The 21,200-nt window shown below is 40.9% G+C and overlaps 2 protein-coding genes across 4 annotated transcripts in view; one reads left to right on the top strand and one right to left on the bottom strand.

The window, feature by feature from the left end:
• LOC122799310 (period circadian protein homolog 1-like) overlaps nucleotides 1-21,200 on the top strand; it is a 439,191-nt gene that overhangs the window by 89,569 nt on the left and 328,422 nt on the right. The window lies entirely within an intron of this gene.
• Nucleotides 1-21,200, bottom strand: part of CRYBB1 (crystallin beta B1) — a 651,488-nt gene that overhangs the window by 625,638 nt on the left and 4,650 nt on the right. The gene's annotated exons all lie outside the window — the stretch shown is intronic.

Below are 21,200 nucleotides of genomic sequence, written 5' to 3'. Positions count from 1 at the left end.
GAAGCAACATCCTTGACCTGGTTATTACTAACATGGGCAACTGTTGCTCAACACCAGTATTCAAATCCTCCCTGGTTAGATCCGACCACCAACTAATCAGCATGGAAATCCACATCTCACCCACACCCTCTACAAATGTAACCATCGTGAAAAACTTCTCCAAAGCTGATTTGGGCTCCTAAAAACAGAGGTGGCTAATTCACTGCACTCATGTCAATGGAAAATAGATGCATGACTGTCGAATCATACACCAATGCACTGTACAAACATGTACATAAATGCATGGAACTAGCTATACCCAACAAAACCAAAACACTCTCATTCAAAAGAAAGGAAGCCAATCTGGTGGTCCCCTGACATTAATAAACCCTACAACAGAAGGGAGATACTGTTGCAGAAAAAGGTGAAGTCTCAAGACTGGAAAAACTCCCTTATTAGCCTCAACAAAACGTTGAGATCCCTCATCAAAATCTCTAAAGTCAGCTATGAAGGCAGAATTGCGGCAGACACTAAAAACAACTACAAAGCCTTCTATAGTTATATCAAAAATCTCCACTGCAATATCCAGGTTTGCTCTGAGTTACTGCACAATGGTACCTCCTATACTGAGCCAACAGATATTGCCAACATACAGATTCAGTGCCAGCTTTACCCCTCTCTCCCCTCAAAGGATCAATCACAATACCAGAGGAATGCCAGGCACCCAGAATTACTACAACAAAGTTAAAGCTGCATTGTCCAAGGGCAAGAATACAGCTTTCATGGGACCCAGCAATATCCCTGGATGTATTATATGTGAAATACAAAGTGAACTGGCACCACATCTATGTGCCCTGTTCAATAACAGCCTCACCTCAGGCTTTGTCCCTGTTCAATCACAGCCTCACCTCAGACTTTGCCCCTAATGAATGGCGCACTGCTACAGTCATCCCTCTCCATAAAGGAGGAGTGACTACAGACCCTGGGAATTATTGACCCATTAGCCTGCTGAGTCTGATATTTAAGGCTATAGATTGCATCATCATGGACCTAATTAAAAAGGATATAGGGAATCTCCAAACTCTAGATCCCACGCAGTTTAGTTTTGTGAAAGGTAGATCATGCCTACTCAACCTGGTTGACTTCTTTGAGTCACTCACCAGAGCTGTGGATGAAGGCAAGGCAGTTCAAACAGCCTAACTTGATCTGCCCAAGGCCTTTGATACCATTCCCCACTCAGGAGTTATTGATAAACTCACCAAACTAGGCATCAACCCCTATATCACTAGGTGGGGTGCAAATTGGCTCACAGATAGAAGCCACAGTGTGAAAGTAGCTGACTCCAAGTCAGACTGCCAACCAGTCACGAGTGGAGTCCCATAGGGATTGGTCCTGGGTCCTCTCCTGTTTGGCATCTACTTTTCAGAAGTCCAGGCCAACACAGAGGGACTCTGGCTGACCAAGTTTGCAGATGACTGCAAGCTGGTAGCTATTATTAACTCCCCAAGTGACATCCTACAGAAAGGCCTCACTGAGACCAATGACTGGTGTCAAAACCATGGCCTTAAGCTTAATGCCAAAAAATGCATCATCATCCCCTTTGAAAAAAAGTCAGTTCCCACTAATTACCACATCAATGGGAGCCCACTGAACACTGAAGGTGTTATAAGAGATCTGGGGACACAGGTTGACAGCAATCGCTCCTTCGACCACCACATTGGCACTGTGGTCAGAAAGTCCTTCTATGTGGCATATCTCATTACCAAGGGTTTTGCATCCTGGAAGAAAGAGGTCATCATCTCTCTGTACTCTTCCGTCATTAGGCCATTCATTGAGTATAATACCCCATTTGGCATGTAACTCACTAGTCACATGCAACAGCTGGAAAGGCCACAGAATTACCTCATGAAGAGGATCCTTGGCTTTAAACACATATCCTACATGGACAGACTCAAAAAACCCCAACTATTCTCTTTCTCATGTCATCTACTAAAAGGTGATCTCTGTTTGACTTACAAAGCCATGTCTGACCCAGCTCTGTTAGAAATGCAATATCTAAAGAAATCCCAATCCTTCCACACCACATACTTCAGAGACCTCAACCTCATTACCACAATCAACAAAACATGCTGGAGGGGCAGGTTCATAACCCAGAGACAGCCCATGCTCTGGAATACACTTCCCATCCATGTCAAGCAGAGCACCTCACTTGCCATCTTCAAGATAAATCTTGATGAGCAGATGGGAAATAGAAAGTTCACCCCGGGGATCACTTCAGTGGCTCTATTTGAGCGAGGCACTGGGAATTAATGTTGGGTGGCATGATGCCAGGGCACTTCTATCGGCTAGGCTTGTAAAGGCTCCAGGGCCATTAGCCTAGTACATACCTATAAACCTATGAACCTTTAATAAGCCAAACCTGCAGTTTTACATCTTTCACTGTCCTCTGTCCACACAGTTTTCTTATTGGCTTCACATACATTCTTCCATTCTAAAATATCACAACTTCTATACTCCAAACTAAAGCCATTAAAGCTATCTACATACTTATTTACCTTAATTATTCTGATTCTATTCATTAGAAGCTACACTAAACCCAGTCCTATTCCATTCACCTCCAAACACTTGACTACCTAAAACTCCTTACTCTCCTTATCCCTCTCCATTTTAAATGCCAACAGCATGAAAAACAAACTGAAGTAAAGTTATGCCTTTCTAGACACACACACCAAGCAGAGCAGTAGTCACAGAATCCTGGCTAAAGGTAACACCCAAGTATACAGTATATAACTACACATTTGTTACAAGGCCTTGTAGAAGAAAATGGGAAATACCTCAACTATCTTCCAAAGCCCACCTTAGTATCAAAACAAGTCAAGCTCTGATTCATAGCCTTCTTGGCTTTTAACCTCTGTGACTTCAGTTAATAAATCAGTAATTCACTTTGCTGTTGCTTACTTACTTTTACTTTCCTCACTAATAAAATCCTTGCTGCTGCATCCAATAAAGAGATATGAATTCCTGACAATTTCTAGTCCAAACTTTGTGGGCCCACACTCAAATAGCATTAAAGAATTACTTGCCGATCTTGGCCATATCCAACTAATTTAGGAACCGACCTGACTGAATATGAAAACAGGCTATAATTTTCTAATAGACCTTATACTAAATATTTCAAAAATTATCACCTTCATTATTACCCACTTCATCTCCAAGTTTGGAAATTTTGTAAATTATATTGTCTGTCTGGGGGATTCAATAAACTCTGTGTAGGTGTCGTGCACAGCCTACACGGAGTTTACGTGTTGGGTGATGGTGCATGGTATGCATCAACACACAATACATATGAATGAAGTGCAGTGCACCTCAGCTATGGTTCGTGGCTTGCAACAGTGTTGTCAACTGTGAAACCTTGTAAGCAAATGTGGATAGCAATTCAGTGTAAAGGAGAGCACCTATTGTGCATGGATTTGCTCAGAATGCCACAATGATCATCAGGGTTTTAAAAATAGCTGTCATTCTGTTAGTGCAACACATCTGCACAGAGGCCAACTTAATGAGAGGACAAATAACCAGTAATAAGGACATATTTGACATAGATGTTACATAGGAATGTGTTAGAATATAACACTTTCAACTTCTTAGAGCATGAAATGTGGACAAAGCCATAAAATGGGGGGACAAAGGGACAGAAATAGGGACAGATGTTTAATATTCCACTTCCAAACTTAGGAAGTTGATAGAATATATAGGTTATATATTAGTATTAACTTTCTGAAGAGCATGAAGTTTGAAACTCAAATGTCAGTCATCAGTTTCTGACTGCACTCTGCAATGACATGCCAATGATTTGCCAGGAAAAAAAAATGTTATGAGGAAAAGATCACAGATATGAGACAAAAACTGCACATTCTGCACAGATCAGGACAGTTGAGAGGTATGCACTCAAATGTATGTATTATTGAGTCTTACCAATCCAGAGATCATCCAGTGGTATGGCAGAAAGCCATATATTTGATAAGGAAAACATCTGGACATCCTGGGAATATCTGGACAGTTGAGAGGTATGAATGTGAAGTATATGGTCCATCTGGTCTAATGACTCACTAAGCCCAAGAACACTGCATCACTGGGCCCTGACAATATCCCAGGTTGCCTTCTAAACAGCGTGAAACATGACCTATCAGGCCCTCTGGAATTACTATTTAACTGTAGCTTTCAAACATGCTTCATGCCTCATGAATGGAGAACAGCAACAGTTATCCCTCTGCACAAAGGTAGGCTATCAACAGACCCTGGAAACTACAGAACCATAAGTCTCACTAGTCTTATATGTAAAGCCATGAAAGAATTATCATGGAAATGATCAATAGTGGATCCAAACCAGCTTGTTTTTGTCAAGGGCAGGTCATGCCTACTCACTTTGGTGGACTTCTTTGAGAAGGTCACAAAAGCGAGGGATCTTAGTCAAAATGGTTCACACTACCTATGTTGACATGGCCAAGGCATTTGACACAATACCCTTCTTGAGAATTGTTGACAAACTCAAAAGGTTCAGTACAAATCCATATGTCACCCGGTGGATAGCCAACTGGCTCACAGACAGGACACAAAAAGTTAGAATTGGGGAGTCCACCTCTACAAAGACGCCAGTCACAAGTGGACTCCCTCAGGGAATGGTCCTTGGACTGCTCCTTTTTGGCATTTACTTCTCTGAAGTCAAGTTCACTATCAATGGTCTCTGGCTGACTAAATTTGCAGATGATTGCAAATTAGGAGCTGTCATTGAAACCCACACCGACACAAATGTTTTCCAGGAAAGGCTGACATAGACAAGCAATTGGTGTCAGAGACATGGACTAAAACTAAATGCCAAGAAATACATAATAGTATCCTTTGGGAAGTCATCCACCCCTATTAACTATCATATTAACAACACACCCTTTACAGCTGACCCAGTAGTCAGGGACTTAGGAACACACATAGACAGTAATCTAGCCTTTGCCCATCACGTGTCTACAGTACTGAGGAAACCATTCTATGTTGTACAACTTATAAGCAAAGGCATGGCATCTAAGTCCAAGGAAGTCATTGTTACACTGTATTTGGCATTTATCAGACCTATCATTGAGTACAATGGCCCCCTTGGTAAATACTTAACCAGGCATATCCAACAACTGGAATGTCTACAAAGGTATCTCACTAAAAGAATACAGGGTGTATGTAAAATGTCCTATACGGACCACCTCAAGGCCCTATTCCTACATTCTGTCTCCTACAAGCTTTTGAGGAGACATCTATGCCTGGCATACAGGGCATTGTCGACCCCACTCTGATAGACCTCCTGCATAACCACAAAAGAAACAGAATTATTAAGATATAAATAGTACCTGCTGGAGAGACAAGTATGTATTCCAGAGACTACCTCATTCCTGGAACTGGCTTCCCATCCATGTGAACCAGAGTTCCTCCCTAACCCAATTCAAGTGCAATTTAGACAACTGGATGAAGAACAGGACATTCATCCCTGGTTTGGCTCCTATTTCTCTAATGGACACAGGCAACATATAAATGGTTTATCTCCCAGGCCCCTCCTTGTAAATGTTTCATCTCCCAAGCCCCTGCTTACACTTATCAAGGGTATCAGAACTTTTCAGAAATTTGGGGTACATGGCTAAGCTTAAGAAGGACCTTGTGGTCATCAGCCTAGTAAACACCTATGAACCTATTGGTGTTCTGCACCATCAGACAGTCATGAATATTCCCCAGAAAGAATACCTAGGTATGGACAATAAGCTGTGTGACAGTACACTGTGACAAAGGTGATGCACTTCATTTACACATCACTGAAAAATGTGTAGGGAAGTACATGAAAAGGGTCATTGTACACAGTTATTGGTGTGATGAAAGCTGGAAACCATGAAGTTATTATGGCCTCTGATGTGCATGTCCTTCATATACAGGGTTTGAGTCTCACAAGGGATAATTGGCTAAGCTTAAAATGGCTCGCAAGGGCAGTTAGCTTAGTACTAATCTATGAACCTATGAACCTATAAACCTATACACAGTAGTTGTGTTACAGTCAAGGGAGTAGTCAGGACTATGACCACATGCTTGTGGATGCACCACTTACCCTCTACCCAAGGACACAGGTCACATACCTATTGGTCTGATTAAAGGGTATGATGTCCTACTTGGGTGGTGTGTCTGTTTCCTGATTCAATGAATCCCTCCATGTGTCTCATCAATGAAGGTGCTGTTATGGCTGTGGCAGCAGTCTCTGGTATGTGTTGATATTATCTGTATTATACTAATATCACAGTTATAGTCAATGATTGTCCACAAGCTGTAGTCCTTCAGATAGCTGCTTTGACACAGCATATGTATGTCATCTGTGATGTCCATCACTTAACTAATGAGCAGGAAAGAGCCTAGCAAACACCTCTGATGTACCAACCTAATCACTGGACCTGAGATATATGTCATGTCACATGTTTCAAAATAGTGAGATGTCATGTATGTCATACACTGGTCTACCCATTTGATGATATAACTGTCCATGGCCACATGTGATTGAATACCTCAGTGTGGATTTTTTGTCAGAGGCCTTGACCTGTTGAAGTTCCATAAAATGATACTATTATCATCATTTATGCCCTTGATTACCTCTTTGAGGACATCTATCAGATGTAATGCATCTGAAGTAGCAGTAACAACTCACACAGATTTATTCCACACACCTGGAATATTACTAGTGTACATGTGAAAGAGGTCCATGATGACATGTTGGCCTACTTCACAGTTAAAGAGAGTCAGGATGCCCCTTTACATGCATGCATCAGGTGCTGTCCGCCCAACTCAGGTGGATGCATGTTGATATATACCCTTGTAAGGGAATATAGGGCATGTGAAAAGTGTATTGAACTGTGCATTCAACCTTATCAGGAAGGTGTAAGTGCTGGGTTACTCCGTAGGTGATTTGTGATGTTGTCACAGCACAAGGATTCCATGTGATAGGCCTGGATGAAGGTAAGACAGTGCATACTGCCTACTGTGATCTGGCCTAGGGTTTTGACACAATCACACATGCAGGTATCATGAAGGAAACCTCCAAGCTGGAGAATGAACCTGATATCAGTTGATGGGTAAACAACTGGCTCACTGACAGAACACATCATTTGAAAGTTGGTGAATCAGCCTGTACCAGTAGAGTTGTCACCACTGGTAAACCCCAAGGATTTGTGCTTGACCCTTCACTATCTGAGTTGTAGTTCTTGACAGTTCTGGCTAAAGTATATAGCCATTCACTTACCAAGTTTGCTGATTCTTGTGTATTATGTGCTATCATTGAGTCTACCAATGGTGCTAACATAGTACAGGAGGTGACAAAAGCACATGAAGTACAAATAAATGCAGAAATGTGCGATTGTAATGTTGTCCATCTGAAAAGTCGAGTTACATGTTAATCACAGCATTGACAACAGTTCTGCTATGCAGAATCCCAGTGATGCAAACACAGGGAACACATTTAGATAGCCAACCTGAACTTTGACCACAAAGTGTCCATACTGCTATTAAAAGCCTATGCTGTGCACATCATAAGTCACACCATCACATTGAGATCTTTGGTTTGTATGACAGCACTGTAGTCAAACCTCAATGTGCATTTTTACATGTACCTCTCCAGGCACATTTAGCAGCTGGAGAGTCCACAGAGATTTTTCAGCAAGATAAGACAGGGCCTACACACCATGCCATGATGTATGTGGATAGATTAAAAGACATGTCACTGTAAACTTAATTGTATAGGATGAAGTGATGTCTGCCTCATCCCCAGGACAGACTCTGATAGGTTCATAGGTTCATAGGTAGGTACTAGGCTATTGGCCCTAGGGCCTATATAAGCCTAGCCAAAGGTACCCTGGCTTTTGCCACTGAAGAAAATTATTTTCCTGTGCCACTGTCGAGCAGAGCCACAGAAGTGATCCCCAGGGTGAATTCCCTATCTCCCATCCAATCATCAAGATTTTTCTTGAACAGTGCTGATGAGGAGCTTTGCTTGATATAAATAGGTAGTTTGTTCCAGAGTATGGGAAGTCTCTGGGACAGGAATCTATCCCTCCAGCATGTTCTGTTTATTGTGGTGATGAGGTTTAGGTCCCTAGAGCATGTAGCTCATAGAGATTGGGATTTCTTTAAGTGGAGCATGTCTAAAAGCTCTGTGTTTGACATAGCTTTGTGTGTTAGGCAGAGATCGCCTCTGAGTAGACAATATGCAATGGAGTAAAGCTGCAGTTTTTTGAGACGGTCTGCATAGGGCATCTCTTTGAGGCCATTAATCCTCTTTGTGAGGTATTTCTGTGGCCTTTCCAGTTGTTGTAGATGCCTTGTGAGGTACATACCAAAAGGGGCATTGTACTCTATAATGGGTCTAATGAGTGATGAGTAGAGGGGAACAATGACCTCTTTTTTCCTGGATGAGAAACCTTTTGTGATGAGGTGCGCCACATAGAAGGATTTCCTGACTACTGTGACAATGTGATTATTAAAGGAGGGACTACTGTCCACCTGTGTCCCAAGGTCTCTTATCACACTTTCGGTGGTAAGTAGACTACCACCTATGTGGTAGTTCATGGGTACTGAGTTTTTACCAAAAGGAATGACAATGCCCAAAGAGTGGCATACGGCAACTGTGGTCCCCCTCCAAAAAGGCGGTGCTTCTATGGACCCTGGTAATTACCACCCCATAAGCTTAACAAGCCAGGTTTGCAAAGCTATGGAGAGGATCATAATGGAACTCATAAATAAAGACATAGGGGACCTACAGACATTGGATCCTACCCAATTCGGCTTTGTCAAGGGCAGATCATGCCTCTTGAACTTGGTCGACTTTTTTGAAACAGTCACAAATGCCATTGATGAGGGTAAGGCAGTTCACACAGCCTACCTTGACCTTGCAAAAGCTTTCGACACAATACCCCACTCGGGTATCATAGAAAAGCTCACCAGCTTAAATGTAAACCCATATGTCACAAGATGGGCTACAAACTGGCTCAAGGACAGAACCCACAGGGTTAGAGTTGCTGGTGCCATGTCAGACTCCAAGCCGGTCACAAGCGGTGTCCCACAGGGCTCAGTCCTGGGCCCCCTCTTGTTCGGCATCTACTTTTCAGAAGTGCAGGCAAACATAGGAGGATTGTGGCTGACAAAGTTTGCAGATGACTGCAAACTGGGCGCCATAGTTGAAAATCCATCAGACACAGATATCCTTCAGAGAGGTCTCATAGAAACGGATAACTGGTGCCAGAGCCATGGCCTTAAGCTAAATGCCAAAAAATGTATAGTCATACCCTTTGGTTAAAAACAAGGTAACCCCAAGTTACCACATAGGTGGCAATCCATTAGGCACAGAAGAGGTTATCAGGGACCTGGGGACCCAAGTTGACAGTAACCTTTCTTTTGACACTCACATTGCCAAAGTGGTTAGGAGGACCTTCTACATTGCCCACCTGATTATGAAGGGATTCACATCCAGATCAAGGGAGGTCATTGTTCCCCTGTACTCTTCACTTATCAGACCAATGATTGAGTACATTGCCCCATTTGGAATGTATCTTACCCGACACCTGCAGCAATTAGAAAGACCCCAAAAGTTCCTCACCAAAAGGATAAAGGGGCTCAAAAATATGCCATATGCTGCCCGACTGAAGAAACTCCAGCTCTATTCAGTCGCATACCGTCTGCTCAGAGGTGACCTGTGCCTGACATACAAGGCCATGTCCAACCCAGAATTAATGGACATGCTCCACCTCAAAAAATCCAAATCCACCAGAGCCACAAGAGAAAGAGACTTAAACCTCAACATGGATATAAATAGGACATGCTGGAGGGACAAATTCATCACCCAGAGACTCCCTATGCTGTGGAACAGAATCCCGGTCCATGTGAGACAGAGCACCTCGCTGGCTCTGTTCAAGAGGAATCTTGACCAGTGGATGGGAGATCGTAGGTTTACCCCAGGGATCATCTCTGTATCACTGCTGGACAGAGGCACGGCAAACTAATGGGTATAGTATTCTTCAACCTAAGGGGTGGTGAAAGCCACACAACTCTGGCTAGGCTTATAAATGCCCTAGGGCAGATAGCCTAGTATGAACCTATGAACCTATGCACTTTTTGGCATTGAGCTTGAGGCCATGGCTTTGACACCAGGCATCTGTCTTAGCAAGGCCCTTTTGTAGGATGTCCACATCTTTTGGAGTTTTGATTATGGCTCCTAGTTTGCAGTCATCTGTGAACTTCATTAGCCAAAGACCTTCTGTGTTGGCCTGTACTTCAGAGAAGTAGATACCAAACAGGAGAGGACCCAGGACTGAACCCTGTGGTACTCCACTTGTCACTGGTCTGAAGCTGGATTTGGAGTCTCCTACTTTCACAGTGTGGGTTCTGTCAGTGAGCCAGTTGGCAACACATCTTGTGACATAGGGATTTATACCTAGTTTAGTGAGTTTATCTATAATTCCAGAGTGGGGGATGGTGTCAAAAGCCTTGGCGAGATCTAGATAGGCTGTGTGAACCACCTTATTCTCATCTATGGCTTTGGTGACTGCTTCAAAGAGGTCTATCAGGTTTAGGAGACATGATCTGCCTTTTACAAATCCGAACTGGGTGGGGTCCTGAGTTTGGAGATTTCCAGTGTCATTGTTTATAAGTTCCATGATGATACGCTCCATAGCCTTGCAGACCAGGCTCATTAGGCTAATGGGACGGTAGTTTCCAGGGCCTGTGGTGGCTCCCCCTTTGTGGAGTGGGATCCTGCCCTGGTGGAAGTACTGCATATCCAAAAATGTGATATAGCTGATGAAATCAGCAGTGTCTGTTGAGATGAAGATGACAGTGTCCCACATGCTGGTGTAAAATGCTCTCTGTCATGTCAAGCAACAGTTCACACACACACACACACACACACACACACACACACACACACACACACACACACACACACAAACACAGTTGAGTGTAGTAAGAAAAGAACCTCTCGTTATCTAAGTACACAGACTACACAACTCAGTACTTAACTCAAGTGCCACAGCTCAAGTCTGACTTGCAGTGTGTCAGAAAACACTTTATAGCTGATGACATAAGCAGTATCTGTTGCAGAGAAGATAACAGTAACCACATGCTGTTGTAAAATGTTCTCGGTGATGTCAAGCAGCAGCCCACACAAACACACACACCCCAGTTGAGTGCAATGAGACTAGAACCCCTACCTAAGTACAGAGACTTCAAAACACTGTACTTTATGCAAGTGCCACAGCTCAAGTCTGACTTGGAATGTGTCAGACAACACTTTATAGATGATGACATCAGCAGTGTCTGTTAATGAGAAGATAACAGTGTCCCACATACTAGTGTAAAATGCTGTCTGTAATGTCAAGCAACAGCTCAGACGCACACACACACACACACACACACACACACACACACACACACACACACACACACACACGCACACACACACACACACACACACACACACACACACACACACACACACACACACACACACCTAACTGCAGTGATAATAGAACCGCTACCTAAGTACACAGACTACACAATACAGTACTTTATGCAGGCACCACAGCTCACATCTGACTTGGAGTGTGTGAAACAACATTTTATAGCTGATGACATCAGCAGTGTCTGTTTAGGAGAGGATAACAGTGTCATATATGCTAGTGTAAATGATGTCTATAATGTCAAGCAACAGCTCACACAACACACAGTTGACTGCATTGAGAACAGAACTCCTACCTATCTATGTACACAGACTACAGAACACAGTACTTAATACAAGCACCACAGCCCAAGTTTGATTTTTACTGGTGTGCAGGTGAACTTATTGTAGATGATATCAGCAGGCCATGTAGGAGATAAGAGGTTGGGAGGCTTGTATGAAATGGATAAGTAGGCATGCGCAAGTATCAAAATACTGGCAACCCATGTAATTGGAGAAGTAACTGTAAGATAAACACTTCAGACACACACATCCAGTTGACTGTAGTGAGAACAGAACCCCTACCTATCTAAGTACATGGACTACAAAACTCAGTAGTTAATTCAAGCACCATGACACAAGTCTGATTTTTACAAGAGTGCAGGTGAACATATAGTAGATGACATCAGAAGGCCATGTGGGGGTCAAAGGTTGTGAGGCCTGCATAGGCACACAGCTTCATAGGTTCATATGAGGCTACTAGTCTAATAGCAATAGGGTGTTTAGAAACCTAGCTGTGTAAAAACCCTTTTTGAGTATAGTTGGATGGTCATTTTTAGCAGAGCATGTTTGTGAGCAGCATGAACTGGCACTGTCCACGAGAGACATAGGTGCCAGCCCAGAGGTCACTTTACAATCACCCAACCAGTAGTCAAGGTTACACTTGAACAGGGGCATTGAGGAGCACTGCTTCACATGCATTGGAAGCCTGTTACAGAGGAGTGTGAATTATTGTGGGATATATCTGTCTCCCCAGCATGTTCTGTTTATGTCACAAGCTAGGTTGAGAACCCTGGGGCAAATTATTGTTGTCCCATTTGAATTGCAGTTGTCCATCATTTCCAGAAGGGCAGGGTCTGAAGCTGCACTGCATGGCAGTCATAGATCATCCCTCAGCAGCCTGCATGACACTGAGTACAGTGACAGGTATGTCAGTCCTTCCATGTATGTCATGTTTGGAGGCCTTGGAGTCTCCAGGCACAACTCTGTGTTCTCTCCAATTGTTGCAGGTGTTGTGAAGTACAGAGAGATGTGGGCATTGTACTCTATTATTGGTGTGATAACGGTAGAGTACAGAAGAGGTATGACTACCCTGGCCTTAGATGTGATGTCCATATATATGATGTGTGCAGTGCAAAATGTGTATGTCACCACTATGGACACATCATGATGAAAGTGTAGATTGCTATCAAGATGTGTTCCCAAGTCTTACAACACTATGTTTAAGCTTAGGGAGGTGCTATGTATATCCTAATTTGCAGGGGTATGTCATTCATAAAGGTGACAAAGAGTCATTGTATGCTTAAAGTTCAGTCCATGAGTTTGTCAACAATCATCAGTCTGTATTAGCCCCTACTGTAATATGTTACCATCACTATGGGCCTCTATATGTATCCACTTAACAGTCATCTGCAAACCTGGTAAATCACAGGCCATCTACTATTGTCTCTGCTTCAGGGAAGTATTTCCAAAACAGTTGAGGGCCAGCACAGATCTTTGTGGTATTCCACTGGTGAGTGGGCTAGTGGTGGAGGTGCAATCCCCATCTTTGAGAGTGTGTGTTTTGTCATTGACAGTTGGCTCTCCATCTAGTACTGAATGGCCTAATTCCCAGATGGGAAATCTTCGCTATTAGACATGAATGGATGATAGTATCAAAGGACTTGGATAACTCAACATAGGTGGTATGTCCTGTTATCTCTCATCCAGGTCTTTGGGGTCAGTATCCAAGAAGTCCACAAGGGTCAGTATGCAAGATCTACCATTGACAAAGCCAACATGGGTAGGGTCAAGTGTGTTGAAGGTCATCTATGTCCCTGTGGATATGGTCCATGCTTATTCCTGCAGTAGCCTTGCAGGTAAGGCTTTTTTAGGCATATGGGTCAATAGTTGTAGTTCTTCATGTTACCAGATTGCATGGCATAGCACATAATATTTGATATTATATTTTGTAGTGTGGTTGATACATGTGTGGAAAAAGTACTGAGACCTCAGGGTTATAGTGTTTGGAGGCATGCCAACACATGGATACATTTTAAATATATGACATATAGTTAGATAGGGCCATCAGATTGTAATGTTTCTACATGTAATTTAATGTCATGCAAAAGAAATGAACAGCAAACAGCAGTAATATGGCATAATATATACATTTGCATAGTGTGATGAGCAGTGGGTTTGCACAATGGTTAGCAAAGTGTATATGCATAGGAGATACACGTATTTGCACACTGCTAAGTATTGCACAAACGCGAGCTGCATTGCTAAAGTCTGACAGTTAGTACTGAGTCTCTGGAATATACTTTCTACTTAACTGCTTCTGTGGCAGCACATGTTAATGCAGTCCTTTTTGGGGCTAGATGGTACTGAGTTCGAATACAACTGAATCTTACACTTTTGAGTACTTTAGTATTACAATTGCTGCACACTGGTGAGTGATGTACACCATAGTGCAATAATGCAAGAAAAGAAAAAGGAATAGGAAAGATAGGACAGTGGTGAAATGAGGATGCTAAATTCTGACAGTATTGAGTTTCTGGAATACATCTGCTACTTAACTTGACACTGTGGCAGCACATGTTAATGCAGTTAATGCAGTGCTACATTCTTTTTTAGGGCCAGATGGCACTGGGTTTTAATACAACTGAATCTAACACTTTTAAGTACTTTCATATTACCGTTGCTACACATTGGTGCATGTTGCTCACCACTGTGCAATAATGCATTAAAGAAAAGAAATGGGGAAGATAGGACAGTGATAAAATGGGAGACAAACAGGGGGAAGAACAAATGGAAAGCAATACATGAATGTGCAGGAGGGAGGTAGGAAAGAACCATAGATATCCATTTCTTCAGCAGTAAAAACTGATAATATATGTAGAATATTAGCTGAATTTGGACTGTCACCTTCAGAGATAGGGGTGACACAACACAATCACGTTGTATAGTCAGCTGGACCAAATCAAGTATGAAAAGAAGACATGTGTGTGAAATGAACAGCTATGTATGGGATGATTTTTTTTTTGTGGGACAGATGCCCTGTTGAAGTTAACATTTTGGATTTGACCATATGGCATTCAAGCATTTAAATCTGACCTTTTGCCATGCACCCAAAGGTACAGCCATTAGGCAGACATGGTGGTAAGGAGAGTAATTAAATACAAATCAGACTAAATGCCAGATCTGTGGCACAGAGGGATGGAGTCCTGGCTATGTTCCAGGTGACTAGAGTTCAGCTAATGATCCAGGTGTAGCAGGGGCTGGTCAAGGAGGCTGAGGAATAATTTGACAGAGCTGCTCAACCCTTTCTCAGGGAGGATGGCTGGGGGGATATGCACCAAGGTGAACACTTTGCCTATAATCCCTGATGAAGGCTGGTGATGGGCAGAGGCATCTGCCTTCAAAGATGTAGGGAATCTTGGGGGTAACATCAGTTGCAGATGTAGGTGACAACCCTTCAGAGTTACATGCACATTCCTTGAAATCCTGTGGGCATAAACCACACAAAATGGAATCTTTGACATAACCAAATTCTTTGTGGTTACCTAAGTGATGACCAGGCCATGATCAACTCTTGCTGGTTGAGAAGTAAATTGAAAGAGTTGCTGCAGTCCGTCTGATGGTCATCAGGTGCAGTGGGTTTAAAAAAAATCAGATTCACTAAAGGTAGAGATAGGTAGATGAGAAATGAATCTACATCACAGAAGGCTAAAAGGAACAGTCATGGAGATTGCAAGGTGGTTACCAAAGGGAAACAGCTGCAGGGTCAAGAAGAGTCCTTGATCCATTTAAAGTGAACAGGCAGGAAAAAAAACTATACACTGAACTTAAGGAGTGAGGGGAAAAAAACTAGATTTGTACTATAGTCTGTTACTGAAGCATACTTCATGATCATGAACAAATCAATTTACATACTCATTATCCCAATCCCAATACCTAGAAAAATCTCCCCACTATCATCCTCTTCAAATCATCCTCTTTATTATACCTTTCCCACTTACTTATTTAACTAACCATTCACTATGACCGCCATACCCAAATCCAAATACACAATACTATTCCTTTTAATTGACATCCTACCTGCACTATCTATAACCTATGTCCTTACTAAATATGAACATCTAACCTTAACTATCTTCAACCAATCCCTTAAACAATCCTTCCTGATGATGTCAGTGACCACTCACTGACCTACATAACCAGGCAAAAGATCAATGCTCATAAACCAACCTTATATAAAACCATTCGAACCAACAAAAACTTTAACCCTATTAATTTCCAAACTGAACTGAAAGCATGTGACTGGTCACCCCTAAGACACCTCCAATTAGACGAGGCAGTATCCTACTTTAATACCAAATTCATAGAAATCCTGGACTGTCATGCCCCATCAATGAGAAATAGGACCAAAACTGCTCCATGGCTAACAAAAGAGACAAGGCATAAAATTATACTAAGAAATAAAATCTGGACCAAATGGAGAACAACTAAAAACCCAGCTGATCATCTAACATTTAGACAGCTAAGAAATGCTACCAAAAAATCCATACTTCTAGATAAAATAAACTTCTAGCACAACAACCAGCAAAGTCACCAATACAATCCTCAAAAGTTCTGGGCAGGCATTAACAGACTCCTCCACCCAGGTCAGTCCAAAACTTCCACCCCAACAGGATCCACCTATGAAACTCCGAATCATATAGCAAATGCCTTTAATACCTTCTTTACTGATGCAGTCCAAAGTCTCGCCAAGTCACTACCTCCTGTTAGTTCAAATTTGCCATCCTCCTTGACTACTTTAACCCCCTCATTTCATTTACAACTAGTCCCTACATCCCTTATCTGGACTCTTCTTCTTAAACTAAAACCTTGTACCCCTTTAACTGACTTTTTACCAGCAGAATATCTACAGAAAGCTGCAGCTGTAGCAGCTCTTCCTATTTCCATCCTTATAAATAGAACCATTACTGAAGGAACAATCCCATCAATTTGGAAAGTCTCCCACATTATCCCACTGCACAAAGGGGGCAACTCACATGAACTCTCTAACTACCGCCCAATAGCTCTTCTCTCTCCTTTAGCCAAAATTATGGAAAAATGTATCCACCGCCAACTACTAGACCACCTATTGAAAAATAACTTACTTTCTAACTGTCAGCACGGCTTTAGGCCTCACCATAGTACCACCACAGCCCTCTTATCCTTTTCCGACTGTATTAACAAAAACCAAAACAACAACACTCTATCCTCAGCACTCTTTATTGACCTTTCAAAAGCCTTTGATATGGTCAACCATCAACTGCTTTTGAACATACTTAAGTCTCTCTCTCTCTCTAGATACACAGGCTTTACAATGGTTTAAATCCTACCTTGAAAATAGGCAACAGGCTGTGCTTTGGGAAAATAATCTATCCTCTCATCTTCCTATTACCCTGGGAGTCCCCCAATGTTCTATCCTGGGCCCTCGCCTTTTCTCAGTTTTCATCAATTAACTTAATCTAATCATTCCTCAGGCAACATGTATCCAATATGCTGATTATGCCACACTAATATGCTCAGCTACCTCTGCACCTCAACTTCAGTCCATTACCCAAACAGTGCTTGACACAGTAAAAAAATGTCAAAACAACAAAAACACTGAGGTAAGGCTCCAGGCTTCAAAGATTTATTGTTCATAAAGACAAGACACAAGCACTTTCACCCTGTGGGCTTCTTCAGGTGTAATAAATCAAGGTACTAGCTCCACTATTTATACTAACTAACACATGCAGCTTAGAGCATTCTTAAAAGTATATTCAAGGTAAAAGCTCTGTGTTTAAAACTATGCTAGCAAAATACAAAAGTCCAAAGTACATAAAATACAATATAAATATAAAAAATGGATGTAAGTAAAATACATGTAAACCTGTGACTAAAAACATTTTATCTGCGCAGGGATTTATTTCTTAGAGCTGGTTTTAGAGGGATATTTTCATTCAGGCCATGACCTATAGTAGCTTTAAGTCTAATGATCCATCTGGCCTCTAAATTTTCAGTTTTTATCTTAACATTACCTCCACGTATACTTTCAAAAACTCTATCTATAGCCCTGAAAGAAAATACATGTTGGGAATTGGTATCACTGGTATGTTTTGCTAAGGCATTGTGTGAGCTGCCTTTTCTTATGTGATACACATGTTCCCTGATTCTTTCTTTAAAAGTTCTGTCAGTTTTACCTACATAAAATTTGCTACAGATATTACATGTAGCGAGATATACTATATGTAGGGAATCACATCGAGCATTAATATTAAAAGTAAAAACCTCTTGTGTATCTGGATGTTGGAAGGATGTATTGGTATCTATGTACCTGCAGAAATTGCATTTACCACAAGGTCTGCTACCTTTGACTCCACTTGGACAAGTATTCTCTTTAAAATAACATAACTGTATATGTAGGGACTTCTGATTTTTAAAAGTAAACTGTGGTTTAGCTCCAATGTATTTTTTAATCTGTGTGCCAGACGTTAAAATTTTCCAATTTCTATTAATAATGTCAATATATTGTTGTATGTCTCTAGCATAACTAAAACATAACCTCAAGGGCTGTGAGTTTAAAGTGCATCTATTTTTCTGATTGATGACATTGCGTTTAGAAAAATAAGGCTTAGCTTTACTTTGTCTCAATCTCAAGACATTGTTTAGCCCTTGGTTTATAAGGTTAGGTTCATAGCCCCTTTGTTTCAACTCAACCTGTACTTTGGTGAGTTGCAGATCAAAATCAGTGGCACTAGCATTCAGTCTAGAAGCTCAAAAAATTGATTCTGTGCCACATTCTTAAATATAAAATCAGGGTGCATACTGTCCCTATATAGTACATTCTTTCCTGTATAACTTCACATTAAACTGACCGTCCGAGTCCTGTAATACAGTAACATCCAGAAAATTAATCTCAGTCAAAGAGTGATTTACTGTAAACATTAAAAAACTCGTTGTGCTATTAATAAACTCTACAAAACTATCAAATTCAAGTACTGTACCTTCCCAAATCAAAAAAAGGTCATCCACAAACCTTCTAAAAAATCTGATCTTGTTTTTAAAATTAACATTTTCTAAGATAGCTTGTTCCTAACATAACATCGCAACATTAGCATAGCTGTTGGCACAGGAAGACCCCATGGCAACTCCTTGTCGTTGCCAATAAAATTTATCTTGAAAAATTAAGACATTGTTTTCTAAGACCAATTTCAGTAGCATGCATATAGATCTTATAAAACTACTATCATGTTTGCCACAGTCAGTCAACACTTTGGCAACACTGTTAATACCATAGTCATTCGGTATAACCGTAAACAAGGAAACTACATCAAGTGTAGCTAGCAACATATGTTTACCCTTCATTGGTTCAATATCATGTGTGAAAACATATAAATCTTTGACAAAATGTTCAGTATCTTTTAAAATATGACAAGTTTCATCAATCAGAGGTCTTAATGTTTTCTCTAAAAAAATGGAGATTGATTCAGTGCACCAGTTTCTCCCAGCTACAATAGGTCTCATGGGAGGATTTTTTAGGTCCTTATGTATTTTGGGAAGACCTTGAATAATGGGTACAGTTGGATTAAGTATCAAAAAATAATTATACAGGTTAGTATCTATTAGACTAGACATAAACATGTCTTTTAATGTTTTATGTACTGTGCTAATCACCTTATTAACATGTGTTCTGCTTATAATTTTATAAAACAAATCATCTCTCAACAGCAGCAGCATTTTGTTAATGTAATCTTCCTTGTCCAAGACAACAGTGGGGCCTCCCTTATCAGCGGGTCGTATTATGATCATAGGGTTAGACTGTAGGTTTTTTATTGCTAAATATTCATCTTTATTTAAATTATGCCACTTCTTCCTATTAACCTCATTGTTTAATTCATGAAAAACTTTGTAAGCATCATCAATACATAACTTTTCAAATACAGAAAGAACTGAATTCAACTGTGGAGTAAAGGTACTCGTTTTTTTAAAAACTGAACCTTGAATGTCAACATTGTTCTCAAACATTAACTTCAACATTAAATTTCTGGTGAAAAGTTTAATGTCTATAATAATATCAGCTATCGAGTCCATAGATGGAATAAAAGACAGTCCTTTGTTTAAAACATTATATTCAGCTTCAGACAAAATGTGTTTTGACAAGTTCAAAACTAGTTTTTCATGTTGAGGAAAAAAATGGTTCCTACAGCATAGCCTCCTCCTGAATCCTAAAAAGACAAAAGTACTACTCTTCACTCCCTCTCAAAGGTCCCCCCAATTGACTTCACAGTTTTATCCAGTGATGGAATCATTATATCTCCCGACCCAACTACCAAGCTCTTAGGGGTAACAATAGACCATAGTCTTAGCGTTGACACACATATTAACACAACAATAAAAACAGTAAACAAAAACTTAGGCTCCCTCTATAGGATTAAACCCTTCCTAACCCAACAGCTAAAACCACTATTGCCCACACCCATCTAATTTCCACCCTTCTCTATGCCTCTTCCATTTATACCAACCCATCAAAACACAACCTTAACAAACTAGCTACCTCCTATAACAATATTGACAGACTTGCTACTGGTTTCTCATATATAACTCACCACTGTCAAAACCTTAAACACCTAGGTTGGCTAGAACTTCATAATCAACTTCAGTTTCAACAACTTATTATTGCCCATAAGATCCTCTATCTTCCTAAAAATACTCCTATACTTAATAGCCTTCTTACCCCCTACAGTAATTTGACAACCCTTCGCTCAGCCAGTAAAGTACTAGTATCTACAGTCAAATCCAAAAATAAGGCCGGTGATTCTCTGTTTGCCAACACTGTTGGCAAATACTGGAACCTGCTACCCATGAAGCTCTCATCTCTCTCCTCAGCAAAACTGTTCAAAAAACAACTCAGAGAATACTTTATTAACCACTGGTTATGCCCATGTAGTAACCCAGACTAATCCTTCCACCACTTTCTCTGAACCCCACCTACATAACCTTTTGCAATTTAATTCCAGTTCTCTCTATGCCTTAGGGAGTAGACCTACCTACTCTAATTTTTTAGTCTCTACAACTCTCTTACACTCGATCCTCTACTAACTTTATACTTGCATAGAATGCTGCTTGCAGCATTAACTTGCTATCATATATAAAGATCTATATAGACTTTCATGATATTTCTTATTACATGCTGCCTTAAAGTTGCTATGCTACTATAGGATAACTGTTTAATACTGTACCTGGAGCTGCTATATTTGCTATTGTATTTTTTTATATTTCTCTTTCTTAATGGTGCGCCACTTCAAATTTGTTTATTGCTTAATCTCTTTTCTTAGTATCTGCAACTTTAACACTAATTTTTGTCTATAAAATATTTGTATTATTCACCTTAAAATAGTACTGCACCTAAATTTGTTACTTTTTTTTTACT

This window comes from Protopterus annectens, chromosome 4.part0 (assembly GCF_019279795.1).
Source record: "Protopterus annectens isolate FY-2018-M chromosome 4.part0, PAN1.0, whole genome shotgun sequence".
Classification (NCBI taxonomy): domain Eukaryota; kingdom Metazoa; phylum Chordata; order Ceratodontiformes; family Protopteridae; genus Protopterus; species Protopterus annectens.
Note: the sequence above shows the minus strand (reverse complement) of the source record. Positions and strands in the feature narration are given on the sequence as shown.